Here is a 14,531-nt window from a genome sequence, read left to right as displayed (position 1 = left end):
CTCCCCCCTCCCCCATTATCTTTATTGATTTGCAAATCTCCTCCTGCCTCTCCTAGTGAAGCTTTTGTGTTCTGTGAACTTTAGATGATGAGATGGAATGGACGTGCCCAAACACAGCCAAGAAATAGACTTTTCTGGGGGGAATTAGCAGCTGGATTTAAAAAATGGAAAATTGACTTTTGCTGCTGCTGCTGTTCTTAACCTATTTTCTCACCGTGTTCCCCATCTTGCCTGCCTTTCGTCTCTTTTTACCTGGCAGTTCGATTATTTTCAGATTTCTTGGATTGGGCTTGCCAAGGTGCAGTGCGGGCAGGGGCCAGTGGAAAAAGCGCCCTGCTGGCCACTCTCGTGGTCTGCGGCATAGCCCGGTTGGCAGCGAGGAGCAGCAGGGCGGGCTGGCCAGGCTGTAGCAGCTGGACTTGGTTGAGATCTGCAGTGACCGGGGATGTGCGCTCGCTTGTCTCAGCTCTTCTTTTGGGCCCTCACATTGGCATTTTCTGTGCCCCAAAGATCCCAGGTCACAGGAGACCCACAGCCCCACTCTCTCAGCTCCTGGCTCCAGTCCCCAACAGGTGGCTGCGGGACCCAAGGGTAGGAACACAGCAGAGGTGGAATGAGAATCGGGGAATGTCGGCAACGTGGCAAATCGATCTTGTTCAAAGCCACTGGCCCCAGGGAGTGAGCCTAGAACTGAGATGAGACCTGCCCGGCTGGCTTCTGGAGCCGGGGAAGCCGATACAGAGTTAGGGTTCCTGTATTTGTGTACCAAGCTTTTACTTACTCTGATCCTGAGTCTCCCAGATGTTGGCCTGGTGTTGGTACTTAGTTCTGTGGGACTGCCCCGGGGTAAGAGTTTGGTAGAGACCAGTGAATCGCCACTCCATTTTAAGTGTAATAATTTTGTCCATGAGTCCCCAGTGAATGCATATCTCTACTCCGTCACTCTCAGAATGTGAATGAAGTGTGAGGAATGATGGCATTACCGTTTATAGCTTCTTTGTTCAGCTCTCCCAGGGTGGCCCAAGTTGTGGTGCTGCAACCTTTCTCTGCTAGTGTTTAGGCATGCGTGCGTGTGTGTATAGAGAATCCACATTTTGCCCAGACAGGCATGTCCATCAATGTTTGTCCTTTCTGCCCTTGAGATGGTAAGAGACTAAGGGACTGCATTTCCCTGCTGAAGAGGGCAGACCTGAAGAAACTGTTTTGTTCTGTGGTTGTTGGAGTGGTGGAGAGGAGTGAGGAAGTTTGAAACCCATCTCCCTTCCCGTGTCCAAGCTTAAGGGCTTCATCTCCTACTTGTCAACTTGTCATTTGAGCCTCTTCCTCCCATCCTTCTTTCTTATCTCTCTCTTTCCCTCCATCCCTCCCTTCCCTCCCCCACCCCTTCCTTTCTTTTCTCCTTCCCTCTCTCCCTGACTTCCCTCCCTCATGGAAAGTGGCAGGAATTTGTCTAGTCTGGCAGGAAACCAGCCCTAACTAAACTCTGGATGAGTGCTATAGAATCGACTCTGAATGGCAGGGTGTGTCTTCCTTAAACTTTTAACAGTAAAGGAGGCTGGCCATAAGTAAGATTGGGTCTCAGCTGCAGATATTGCAGTAATTTATCCTCTTAATGGGGTGCTAATTGGTGTCTGGTCATTTCTGATTCTAGCAACAACAGCCTCCAACAATCATTTCCCTCAACCGTACACATTAGGATTTTGTTGTTCACCAAGAAGTCTTTTCCCCCCTACCAGGTGTAAGCCGCATATTTTTAAAGCTAGAAGGGGTTGTGTTTTGGGGCTCAGCTGTTGATTGATAGAAACTAGGTAATGTTAAAATAGTCGGCCTTGGAGCAAGGATTCCAGACTGAACATCCAGCTTTCATGCTTTGGGGATTGCTAATCAATCAATGGTATCTTTTGAGCACTTAGTGTGTGCAGAGCACTTTATTAAGTGCTAGGGAGAGTCCAATACAACAGAGTTGGTATACCTGTTCCCTGCCCGTAATGTGCTTGCAGTCTAGATCATTGAAGGAAAGGATGTCATCAAGATGTTTTATACCTGAAAAGCTGTGGAGCCTCTCAGGAGCGCCTTCCGGGGTCAATTCCCACTGCCACTTCCGTGAGGTTAGCTTGCTGACTGGGTCTCTTGGGGCCCATGTGAAAATATTCGAGGGGATTTGTGCTGTCCTTGGGAAGCCCCGTCTTTTGGAGTGGGTCCCTGACTGGGAACGTCCGTCCAGTCTGAGGGTACAGACCTACTGATTGAGTTCTACCCACCACAATACAGTGGACTTCTGATTCAAATCCAATAATACTAGTAATCCATGACCAAGTAGTACTTATGAGCTTTTTGCCTGTGATTGCCAACACAGTCAGAATGCACAGATGCAGCAATTCCAAGAGAGGGGAAGGGGATGGCCCATGGCGGTGTAGACATTATATAACACATTATATTCCTCTAGTCTATAAGCTCATTGTGAGCAGGATATATGCCTACTGACTCTTTATACTGTACTCTCCTAAGCATTTAGTGCAGTGCTCTACACAGAGTAATAATAATAATACCAATTATGGTGTTAAGCACTTACTATGTGCCAAGCACTGTTTTAAGCACTGGGGTAGATACAGGGTAATCAGGTTATCCCACGTGGGGCTCACAGTCTTAATCCCCATTTTACAGGTGAGGTAACTGAGACACAGAGAAGTTAGGTGACTTGCCCTAGGTCACACAGCAGGCAAGTGGCAGAGCCAGGATTAGAACCCACATCCACAGTAAGCACTCAATAAGTATAATTGATGGATTGAGCACATCTGAAGTCAGTGTTGTTTTCCCAGCAACTTGTAGTAAAAGATGTTGGAAAAACTCTCTAAGATCAGTCCCTTCAGAACAAGAGTAATTATCAACTGCACAAAGCAGGTAGGCATATTGGCCAGTCTCCCCGGCCAGCCCTGGGACTCAGGGCACATAAATAACAGGGAGAGAGAAGAGATGCCCGGCCTGCACCAGCCCTCCTGTTTCCAGCCCAGTGAGGACCTGCCAAATGGGGCCAGGGTCCACACAAGCCAGTGGCTTGCCCCGAGCTCGACATAGCCAGTGCTCGGTGTGAAAGTGTCACAGGAGAGGATCGAGCCGAGTTGATGCCACATTGTCTTAAACATTAGCCTTGCATCCTGTCTCAGTCCAGACCTGGGCAGGTGGCTGGGAGGGCCAGAGGGCCACCAGGGAGGGCAGGTCAGACTGGTCACCAGTGGGGAAAAAAAAGAGAGAGAGATTTGAGTCCATTTAGCCAGGATCTTGGGGCCTGCTGTGTGGAAGGGTGAATAAAAGCAAGGGCTGGAGGGGCTTTTTTTCCAAAGCATCAGCCACCAAGCGAATCCATGCCCTGTCCTACAGAACCCCGAGGGCAGAGCTGGGGTGGAGAGGTGTGGCTGCACGGAGCGTCTGGCTACTTCAGGGAGACTGTTAGGTGACCTGACTGGGCTCACTTGACCCTCCCTCAGCTTTCCAGGGCCCAGCATCCCCTTCCCTGCTCCATCACCAAGTGATCTAGCGAGGTCCTCTTGAACTAGTGCCTGGCAGGTGATGGGAATCAGTTTTGTCCAGCCCAGAATCCTGGATCAGCTGCCTTATTGTTTCCAGCTTCCAGCTCCCATTCTCTCTGGTCTGGTTACTGTGTAGCAGAAAAAGGGTAAGGGTGACTATTAAAAAAAAAAAAAAATGGCAACGGCAAATGAGGAGAGATGGTCAATTGCCAGTTGCCAAGTACATGTGCTGTTAGCTTTTGGAAGTGCTGGGTCAAAGTCAATGGGTGGGAAATAATAACAACAATGGTGGTATTTGTTAGGTGCTTACTATGTGCCAAGCACAATTCTAAGCACTGGGGTGGATACAGGTTTACCAGGTCGGGTACAGTTCCTGTCCCAAATGGGGCCCTCATTTTAAGTAAGAAAATGCAGACAATCCCATCCTGTCATTTGCCCAAGTTTGCACCCTGGCGATCCTGGGAAAGGTGTCCACAATCCTGACTCTTCCAGCCAGCTGGTCTCTCACTCTTGCTGTCTCATGTACTCGCTTGCTTTCTCTCTCGCTCTCATCTGCTGTTGGGGCATGGCCATTTTGGCTGAGGGGGGAAGCAGAAACAGCCCTGAAGCCAGTGATGAGTGCCCAGTGCCCTGCTCAGTGCCCAGGTGTGGAAGCTGTGTGTGCTGTTTGGTTGCTTGCTGTCATGGCAGCAGCTGCTCTCTGCTCTATTGGGAGGAGAGCCCAGCTTCTAGCCAGGAGTGTGTGGGGGGAGGGGGGTGGGGGGATAAGGTCCAGATAAGAGGAGGGATGGAGGAGGGGTGTGCTCAAGTTGGTGGGGAGCCCAGGAAATACCTCAGGGGAAACTCGAGGAGATTTGGGAGAGCTGCAGACCCTTAATTTACAGGAGTTAGAGGCCGTTTAGAATCTGGTTGGTCCAGTCCCCGCTTCAGCGGGTGTGGTGGCCTTTCGCCCACGTAGCAGGAGATGCGTTGTGTGGTATCTGTCTCCTCGCTGTGCTCCTGGTGGGTTTCTCTCCCAGCCAGCACCTTTGGACAGTAGAGCAGTCAGCCCAGGCCCTAATGTTTTTGAAGCCAGGGCTTTTCCAAAGCCAACCCTGCTAGGGAAGCAGGATAGAGCCAGAAGAAGGAGAAAAGTCTCCCTGACTCAGAATCTTGTTACCTTAGCAGAGTTGTCCGATCACTGCTGTGTCCTCTTGAGTTTCTGCATTACCCACCCGTAATCATTCAGGTCTTTCAGTATTTTGTTTCCTGTTTTTAGAGGCGCACCCTGAGCACCTTAAAAAAGAAACCCAAATCTTTGTCTGTAGGCAGATCCAATTGATCCAGCCGCAAGTGGCACATCTGTTCTCGGGTTCCTTGGCCTCCAATGTTTTGGGGTTGCTGTGGGGGCCAAGGTTCTACCCAGAAGTAAGGCCCAGGCCAAAGGAGGGTGGGGTATGTTTTCAAGTGGCTGGGTCAATCCCGGGTGACCAAGTGCTGTTTCCCTCTCTTGGGGAGGGCTAGGTCATCTCCTGGGCCCCCCACACCTAGGGCCCCAGGGCTCAGACCAGAGTGAGGGTCCTCTGTGCATGGGCCCACCCACAAAGTTGAGAAAAGGAGGGTTTGGGGGCTCTCAACAGGATCTATTGAAGCTCCACCCCAAACCAAACACAACCCTATCCTTCTGAGGCTGCTGGCAGGCCTTGTGCCAGTTGATTGACCCAGGAGCCACCCCAGCTGGCATCAGGGACACAGGTCCATCCTGATACCACAGCAGTCAGTCCATCTCTGGCCCCGGGGCTGGTTTGGGATCACGGACGGAGCCTTCACCAGATGGACTCCTCTTCTGGTGTCATGGGACTTCAAGATCTCAATCAGGGTTTAGAGTCTGGCTAGCCATAGAATTAGTTGCCCTCATCAGAAAGTCACCCCCACCATTGCGGCAGCAGTCCCAGCCAGCAGAGCCTCCTCTAGACTCTACGGGACCTTCTTGCCAGAGCCAGTTCACTTGGCATGACTTCCTTTCTCCCTACTCTAATAATAATAATTGTGATATTTATTAAGCACTTACTTTGTGCCAGGCACTGTTCTAAGAGCTGGAGTAGGTACAAGCTAATTGGATTGGATACAGTCCTTGTCCTACATAGGGCTCACAGTTTTAATCCCCATTGGACAGATGAGGGAACTGAGGTGCAAAGAAGTGAAATGACTTGTCCCACGGTCACACAGCAGACAAGTGGTGGAGCCAGGATTAGAACCCAGATACTTCTGACTTCCATGCCCGTGCTCTACCCACAAGGCCTAATTGCTTCTCTTCTGTAGAGCTTACTTTGTCTCCCCTTCCCAGAACTGCCATCCAATGGGTTGGGCCCTCTTGTCCCCACCTCCCTCTGCCCCCCAGTGAAGCTCTTTGTCCTGGAGGCCTTGCCAAGAGCATGGTATTCTTTTGTTTACGTGTTTGCTTGAATCGATCTGTGTTCACCGTGTTCACCGCCTTTCCCAGAGGAGCCATCGTTATGTAGCTTGCCACGGTACCTAGTGTAGGGCATGCTCCTGTGGCCAGGGTCACCCAACCAGTTACTGACAGCCTGCCTGGTGGGTTAGGTGCCGTATGGCTCTCAGTGGGTACTTGTGCTGCCACGGAAACTTGATCTCTCACATTTCTACCAGGGACGTGGTTGATGCTTTCAAATCGCCAAATTGGTGGGACTGGGAGGTGCGGGGCCATATTGACCTGATCTGGCCTCTCATCAATCCTCAATGTTGTACAGAGATTCTAGCCCGCAGTCAGGCCTGTGTCATGGGATAACTAACATATGAAGAGATGTGATCCTGGTAACAAAGAGGCTTTATTAAAAATCAGTGCCCAGGGTGATTGATGAAAACATCCAGGCCCGAATATGTCTACCATTGTCCTGTAGTCAACTAATGCTGAATTTTTTATTATTTGGTAGTATTTTATTAGGAAGATAGGATTTGGTAGTACTGAACAGTAGCTCGTAAAGAATTTGAAACTTTTGTGAAACACACCCGACTGTTTTCATTAAAAAATGAAGCACCTTTGGTATATTTTTAAATTTTTAGTGTTCATTTTTAGGTGCTTTCTAATACGTGATCTCTCTTTTGGCTATTCACAAGTTCTGTTTTATTCATGGCCATCACCGAAGTGAAAATTCCAAAAAGTTCTTCATATGTTGAAGTAGGAGTTGCTGTGCTACTACTAAGTAGCACAGTACTAAGCAACTGCTAAGCCCTACTGAGAGCTCACCTCCTGCAGGAGGCCTTCCCAGACTGCGCCCCCTCCTTCCTCTCCCCCTCCCCATCCCCCCCGCCCTACCTCCTTCCCCTCCCCATAGCACCTGTATATATGTTTGAACAGATTTATTACTCTGTTTTACTTGTACCTATTTACTATTCTATTTATTTTATTTTGTTAATATGTTTTGTTGTCTGTCTTCCCCTTCTAGACTGTGAGCCCGCTGTTGGGTAGGGACCGGCTCTATATGTTGCCAACTTGTACTTCCCAAGTGCTTAGTACAGTGCTCTGCACTCAGTAAGCACTCAATAAATACGACTGAATGAATGAATGTGCTGTAACACGTGCAGTTTTTAAATATCTATGTAGCCGTCACCCCTGAGTACACAGAGTCATCAGAGCAAGCTAACCTGCTTCCAAGGGGGTTGGGGATTTTCCCTGCAAACCAGGGAACCTGCGGGGGGGGGGTCTTGCAGTTTGCTGTAGAAACTTTATTTGAGGTGAAGAGTGGATAACCAGCAGAGTCTGGAAGGTTTTCCTCATTTCTCTCCTAAGAACACCTCACTTAAGCTGTAGAGCAACCCCAGACGGTTCCAAAGAAAACATTGGAACTTCCCATTTGTCCACCCTCCTCTCCCTGCTCCTGTCTCTGGAGAGGTGGATTCCACTTGGGGCTGAGTGGACAACCCCCCTGCCCCACCCCCCCAACACACACACACACACACACACACACACACACACACACACGTCCAGTACTGCACACACACACACACACACACACACACACACACGTCCAGTACTGCTGCCTAGTGACCTCTTCTGGTGAAATTCTGGAGCTGCTGTTTGAGAAGCCAGTCCGTCCTCCTTGTTTGGCCTGCCTGTGCATGGCGGGGTGTGGTTTGGTGTGGTCAGGGATGAGGGTAGAGGGCCTTTTCCATCAGAGCGTAGCCATTGGCCCAATGGATCTTGAATGATTCCAGGCTCCATAAGCTTTTGCGCATTTGCTACCCCCGTTGTTTGATCTTGTCCTGAGTGACCCCGGACTGTGTCCCCAGACATCCCATGCCCCACCAGTGGCCCCAAAGGAATAGATGCCCCCTCTGGAAGCAGGAATGATGGATATTCTGGGGGGTTTAGTGGTGGCTGCCAGCTGGATCCAGATTGCTGCTCTCTTTGTCTTTCTGGACTCTGATGCCCTCTATTCAGGTCCATTCTGGAGAGGGGCCAAGATGCTTGGAGTTCTCGGCTGGGCTAACACCACAGCCTGCCTCCCCAAATCATGCTCTTAGGGCTTCCAGTGGCTTTGGAGCGAAAGGCAAGGGTGAAAGGCAAGGCACGCCCCCCCTTCCCCCCGCCCCCCACCTGCAGGGCTCTCATGTGCTGCCCAGAGCTTGCCTGGGGACCCCCCAGCTCCACCACACATTGTCATGGGAATCAGGAGCCAGATGGACTGAACTTCCAGGATTTCTGGGATCCAGATTCTGCAGGACGTTGCCCGTGGAATTCCCTTTTCTTCGGCGCCCCCTGCCCTCTGGGTAGATCCAAGGAAGACTGGATCGAGAGGAGTGACTTGGTTCTGAGAGCCTTTTGGAGGGGGGAAAGGCCATTCTGAGAATTAACAGAGAAGAAACTGCAAGAGAATGTTGCGGTCTCTTCAAACTCTTAACTTGCAACAGTTCCACACAATTGCCAGAGTTGGTGCTGTTTGTCATCCCGACTTCTCTATGATTCTCGAAAGGGCGTGAGGTCTAACTTTAGGGCAAAGCCTTTTCCTTGTAAGGCTGGGTACTGTGGAAGCTTCAGAGAAAATTAAGAGATAAAGAAGAGAAATTGGACTAGACCGGCGGCTCCTCAATGGCAGGTATCATGTCCATTTTATTGTACTTTCTCCAGGTCAACAAACTTTATTGATTGACAGCATTGTAATCATGGGTGTGCTTTTTTGGCAAAAGACAAAAAAAAATGTCTCTTTAAGAATCCATAGATGTTGGTTGAAAATGAAGATGGTGAAATGTTTGAAATCTTTGTGTTTGTAACCTTTAATGCATTTTTAAAAATTAGACACAGAAGCAATTTATAAATCCATTCAAAAATAAGTTGATGCAAATGAGGCATTTCAAAGTGTAGCTTGATCTTGTCAGTTTGTGTCCCAACCTTAATGTTATTTTAACACGGTTCTTCTGTATTTAATTAAGTAATAGAGTGTTTGCTTATTTAAAACACCTGCCTTTGTTAGCATCGGAGCAAAACTGGCAGTGCATCACTTGCCTCTTGAAATACTCGGTTAGGCGATAGTGCAGAAAATAATAGATTTTGAAGACCTCTGATCCATCATTACTGTAAAATAAAATGCAAGTGGTTTTTTTCCCCCCTTTTCCAGCCATAATGGTTTTAACCTTGTGCACTAATTTGTCAGCGCTTGTGGGGGTAGGGCCTTGCATGAGACACAAATGAAGGAGAAATTGCTACAGCTTGCCACTGTGTGTCTAATGAGCACTGCATAATAAACCACAACCTCTGCGACATGTCTGTGGAAAATGGCGTGATTATTTTGGATGGTTGGCCCTTGCTGTAGGGCTCATTACACTTCCACCCGACACAATGGCCATTGATGGAGCCTGGGATCCTCCACTCCCCTCTGACACACAGGGCTGAGAAATGCCACCCGCCTGGCGACAGCCCACTAATGGCTGGATGGGAAACTGTAATTAAACAGGGATAGGGGGATGGGGGGGGGGAGGGGAGAGAAGGAGAGGGAGCGAGAGAGAGGTAGAGATGAGAGGTTCCTGCAGGCACACAGCAAGCATGCGGTATCGATGGGCTGCTTGCCCTTTCTACTGCCCCCAGGGTCTGTTCTTGGCTGGAGTTCCAGCTCCAGCCCCCACAGCTTGATCGTGTTCAGCTCCTTATGTGGTGTGAACCCTTGGGTCCCTCGCATGATTGTTTTCTCTAGGCATGAGCTGAGGTAGCTCCGAAGAGAATGGCATTGGATAAAAATGTATATTCATGTATGTCATCTGTTGGGGGTACTCTGCTCATAGAAATGAGTTGGCGCATCTGGACAATGACCCATCAAGTTTCACCTTCCATCTCTCCGTTAACTCCTTCCTTCCTGCCTCTTTCTCACCTTCCTTCCGTTTCTTCCAGCCTTCATCTCTCCTGCCATCAACTTTCAGAGTGAAGGTCATATTGAATAACACAAAACAGTGATTAAAGCCAATGTTGAATCTGAGATTGAGGTGAAGACTAGTTTTTAGTTTGTTTTGTTTCTTTGTGGGGCTGGGGAGGAGGGTGCACCGGGGAACGGAGAGCTATTTTTAGCACTAAGAAAAAGCCAAGCCTCCTCTCCAGGTGCCAGTGAAAGCAATTTCATCCAAAAACAATGTGCTAAGAACTGAGGCATTTCACTCTCTCTCTCCCCCTCCCTTTGTGCCTGCCTGACTGGCTCTGGTCCAGCAGAGGGATAACCTGGGGAGATAAAATGCTTGAGAAGTCAGTTCCTCCCCCTCCCTTTGGCAAACACCTGATCGAAGAGGGAACCAGAGAGCGGAACCAAGGGGAAACAAAAGGAGGTTTATGTTTGCTTTTGTCCTCTCTCTCTCTCTCTCTCTCTCTCTCTCTCTCTCTCTGTGTGTGTGTGTGTGTGTGTGTGTGTGTGTGCGTGCGTGCGCGTGCATGTTTCTCTTCCTTTCTCCACTCTCTCAAAGTCCCCAAAACCAACAGAGAAGCTATCTATGAAGCCAAAAATAGCACCCTCTGTTGCCCTGTGGTAGTGAGAGTGGGTTTTGTGTCTGCTACCTGAGACCACTGTAGGGCAGTGGGCCACCACCCTGCCCAGAGCTGTTTAGTTGTGCGGTTGTTCATATGCCCAACCACAGAAAGGCCCTGGCTGTCAGGGTGTCTGAGCATCACGTGTCCTTCCATTGCAAGGCCATGGCTGGAGGTGGAAATTTGGAGTTGGTCAGATTCGTTATCCATGTGCCTTTCCACTGCTGTAAGCCCCCTGCCTCTGATGGTGGCCACAGCATCCCAGGAGAGCCTTGGGATGGCTGTTTCCTAGGACTGTAGGTTGGATCGTATGTGTCCTCTTAGTCCCCAACACTGCCCCGTCAGTCAGCCAAATCCATCCAGACCCCTTTGACCTGCACTACTTTCTGGCATCATGAGCTTCCGTTGCTTGCCTGCTGCAGTGGGTGGAAGAGCTTCCCACTGTTTGTTTCTAGCACGCTGCCTCCAAGCTTCACGGCACCTTGTCCTGCTGGCGGGGGATTTGATGAACAAAAATTCCACCTTTGCTCAGTCCTTGCTCGGGGTAGCAGGTGATGGAAATGGGCCTTCTCAGTCTGGGACTCAGTGCCTAGGCCTTTCCGGGCTTGTGCTAGGGTCCGGGTTTAGAGGTGAGCGCTGGCCTCTAATGGCTTTGCCATCCTGGTTCTTGGAGGTCCGCTGGATAGAAGCCCTGGTGTCAACCAGGGCAGCCTCATCTCCGGCCAGGGAATGGAATGTCTGTGTTCTCCGGTTACTTCACATTTGAGGTAGAATTTCCACTTACCTAAGACTTCATGGAATACTATACCAAACTCCAAGGTGCTTCCGAGTCTCTCATCCTGTTTGCCGGAGTGGCCATGTCTCTGGGGCAGCCAGCCTTTGGGGAAAGTAGGAAGATGCCCCTTGAGAAGCAGCGTGGCCTATGGATAGAGCATGGGCCTGGAGTCAGAAGGACCTGGGTTCTAGTCCCAGCTTCGCCACTTGTCTGCTGTTTGATGTCAGGCAAGTCACTTCACTTTTCTGTGCCTCAGTTACCACATCTTTAAAATGGGGATTAAGATTAATGAGGGGCAGGACTGTGTCCAACATGACTATCATATATCTCTTCCAGTGCTTAGTTCAGTGCCTGACACATAGTAAGCGCTTAACAAATTTCATTAAAAAAATAATAGTAATGATATTTGAGTGACCACTGGGTACACAGTGCTCTGTACTGAGTGTTGGGGTGTGACTATTGGCTGCAGTCAATCAATCAGTTGTATCTGTTGAGTGCTTATTGTGTGCAGAATATTATACCAAGAGCTTGGGAAATTATAGTATATGAGACGCATTCCCTGTCCACAATGAGCTTACGGTCTAGACTACAGTGGGGAGTCAGGGTCTCTGAGCAAAAGTGATTCCAATTCAGGGAGCGGGCACGCACACCTTTCAGGTATTTCAAAAGCTAGGGCCTTCACTTTGATCTCACTTTTGTGTCAAGGGAATGTCACATTATGGAATAGGCAGTGCTGTTTCATGCTCCCCTGGAAAACTTAGGACATACAACTACACCTCTCTCACTCTCCCTCCTCTCCCCTTCTCCCCTCACCATCACTTTTTTTGTTAAGTTATCCTGTTCCTGTGGTGGTATCTAAATATGAGTGTAGAATGTCCCATAATCTTCCTTCCATAAAAATGAATACCAAGTAGTATTGAACTACTTATTTTGATATCATGGGGAATGTGGTAACTTTATAAAATTGTAGAATAAAGTATGTGCATTGACCCTGAGCAATTTATTCTGTAATCTTTCATGAATGAAGGCTGGCCACAAGAAGTTTTAAAGTTATGCATGAAAGTGACCCAGATTGGGCTTAAAAAATGGAAGAAATGTGGCTTGGCCCCAAATTTTCGTGTTAAATATGTTGAAACCATGGCGACTGCACCGCCAACCATTTCCCCCTTCCTTCTCCTTCGGTCACTCTCGAGCCAGAGTTTCTGTAAATCCTAAGTGCCTTGAATGGTGGAATAACGGACTGTATATTAATTAGCCCCAGTGAAAACTTCCCGTCCCAGAGTGGGAGTGAGAATTGAAGGTTCTGGTTGCTGCCTGCACGTGGGGCTTAGCAAAGGAACAGCACTGTCATCACCTGGGGATGGCATGGCTGTCATCTGATTTCAGTTCCCTGATGGTGTGAGGAGTACTTGTCTGACACCCTACCTGGTTTTGGTCCCAAGGGTGGCCATTACCCCCCCCCCCCCCCCATACTTCCTCTGAGCTGGAGTTATGGTAACAACAGAGGAAGGGGGAGAAGAAACCCTTCTCTGCTGTGGAGAACAGTCTTTTCTCTTCTTTACGCTTTCTGAACCTCAGAGGATGGGTATGAGAATTGTGCCAGCTGAGTCCACACCACTGTTAGTTGATGGGAAATCCTTGTCTTTTAACACCCTCTTTGTGGGTAAAGACTTTTGGAAGTATAGAGAATCACTGTGGCCTAGTGGATAAAACACAGGCCTGGGAGTCAGAGGGACCTGGGTTCGAATCCCAGCTCTGCCACTTGTCTTCTGTGTGACCTTGGACAAGTCACTTCACTTCTGTGCCTCAGTTCTCACATCTGTAAAATGGGGATTAAAGACTATAAGCCCCATGTGGGACAGGGACTGTGTCCAACTGATTAGCTTGTGTCTACCCCAGCACTTAGAACAGTGCCTGGAAACACAGTACACACTTAACAAATACCATAAAAAAGTGAAGGTTTTTAGACGCTTCATACTGGCCATTTATTAGTCAGTCATTCCTTTTTATTGAGCACTTACTGTGTGCAGGCTACTGTACTAAGGGCTTGGGAGAGTACAATATAACAATAAAGAGACACATTCCCTGCCCACAATAATCCTACAGTCTAGAGGGGGAGGCAGGTGTTAATATAAATAAATTACAGATATGTAGGTAAGTGCTGTGGGGCTGCTGGTGGGGGGAATGAATAAAGGGAGCACGTCAGGGCGACGCAGAAGTAAGTGGGAGAAGAGAAAAGGAGGGCTTAGTCAGGGAAGGCCTCTTGGAGGAGATGTGCCTGTAATTAAGCTTTGTAGGCCGGGGAGTAATTGCCTGTCAGATATGAGGAGGGGAGGGCGTTCCAGGCTAGAGGCAGGACGTTGGCAGCGAGATAGACGAGATCGAGGTACAGTGAGAAGCTTAGCATTAGAGAAGTGAAATGTCATGGACTTGGAGGTGCCTTGTTGTTTGAGATTAAGATAAAGGCCTTTTATTGACAATTTCAGGAATGGCTACAACCTTCTTTCTGAAGATGCTTATTGTTTTTTATCTTATTACACAGTTTCCTAAATATCCAGGAAGAAGCAGCATAGCTTAGTGGATAGAACATGGGCCTGGGAATCAGAAGGTCATGGGCTCTAATCCCAGCTGCGCCACATGTCTGCTGTGTGACCTTGGGCAAGTCACTTCACTTCTCTGGGCCTCAGCTACCTCATCTGTAACATGGGGAATAAGGACTGTGAGGCCTTTGTGGGATAGGGACTGTGTCCAACCTGACTACCTTGTATCTGCCCCACTGCTTAGAACAGTGTTTGGCACATAGTAAGTGCTCAGCATGTACCATAATCGTCATCATCATCATCCAGTATTTCCTGAGTTTCTACTATTCTTCATTTAACTGTGGCTGGTGTGGTGGGTTTAATGTACCTGGTTTTGGAAACATTAAGCTGATGTTATTTTTCAGGGGTCTAGAGAGTGGGTCCTCCCCACATCCAAGGGTGTAACCTCTAGTAACTCCCACTCCCTTGTATCCTGTCAGCCTTCATTCCTTGGGATTCTTGCCTACTTAATTAGGTTTATTCCAGACCGTAATTCTCCCCTTATTCTTGAGGCTAAGTGAGAGAGTTGCTCTTTATTTTAAAAAATGTAAATAAAAATGTTCATGTTCTTTGTGTTCCTTTTTAGAGAGGAGGTGTCTTGGACATAGAATCTGAAAGCCAAAAGGGACCACGTTTCTCATGGCAGC

At 48.7% G+C, this 14,531-nt stretch overlaps 1 protein-coding gene across 1 annotated transcript in view; it reads left to right on the top strand.

Moving 5' to 3' along the window:
• PDSS2 (decaprenyl diphosphate synthase subunit 2) overlaps positions 1-14,531 on the top strand; it is a 93,134-nt gene that overhangs the window by 47,590 nt on the left and 31,013 nt on the right. The window lies entirely within an intron of this gene.

The sequence above is a fragment of the Tachyglossus aculeatus genome, chromosome 19, assembly GCF_015852505.1.
Source record: "Tachyglossus aculeatus isolate mTacAcu1 chromosome 19, mTacAcu1.pri, whole genome shotgun sequence".
Classification (NCBI taxonomy): Eukaryota; Metazoa; Chordata; class Mammalia; order Monotremata; family Tachyglossidae; genus Tachyglossus; species Tachyglossus aculeatus.
This window is presented reverse-complemented; position numbering and strand designations above follow the sequence as displayed.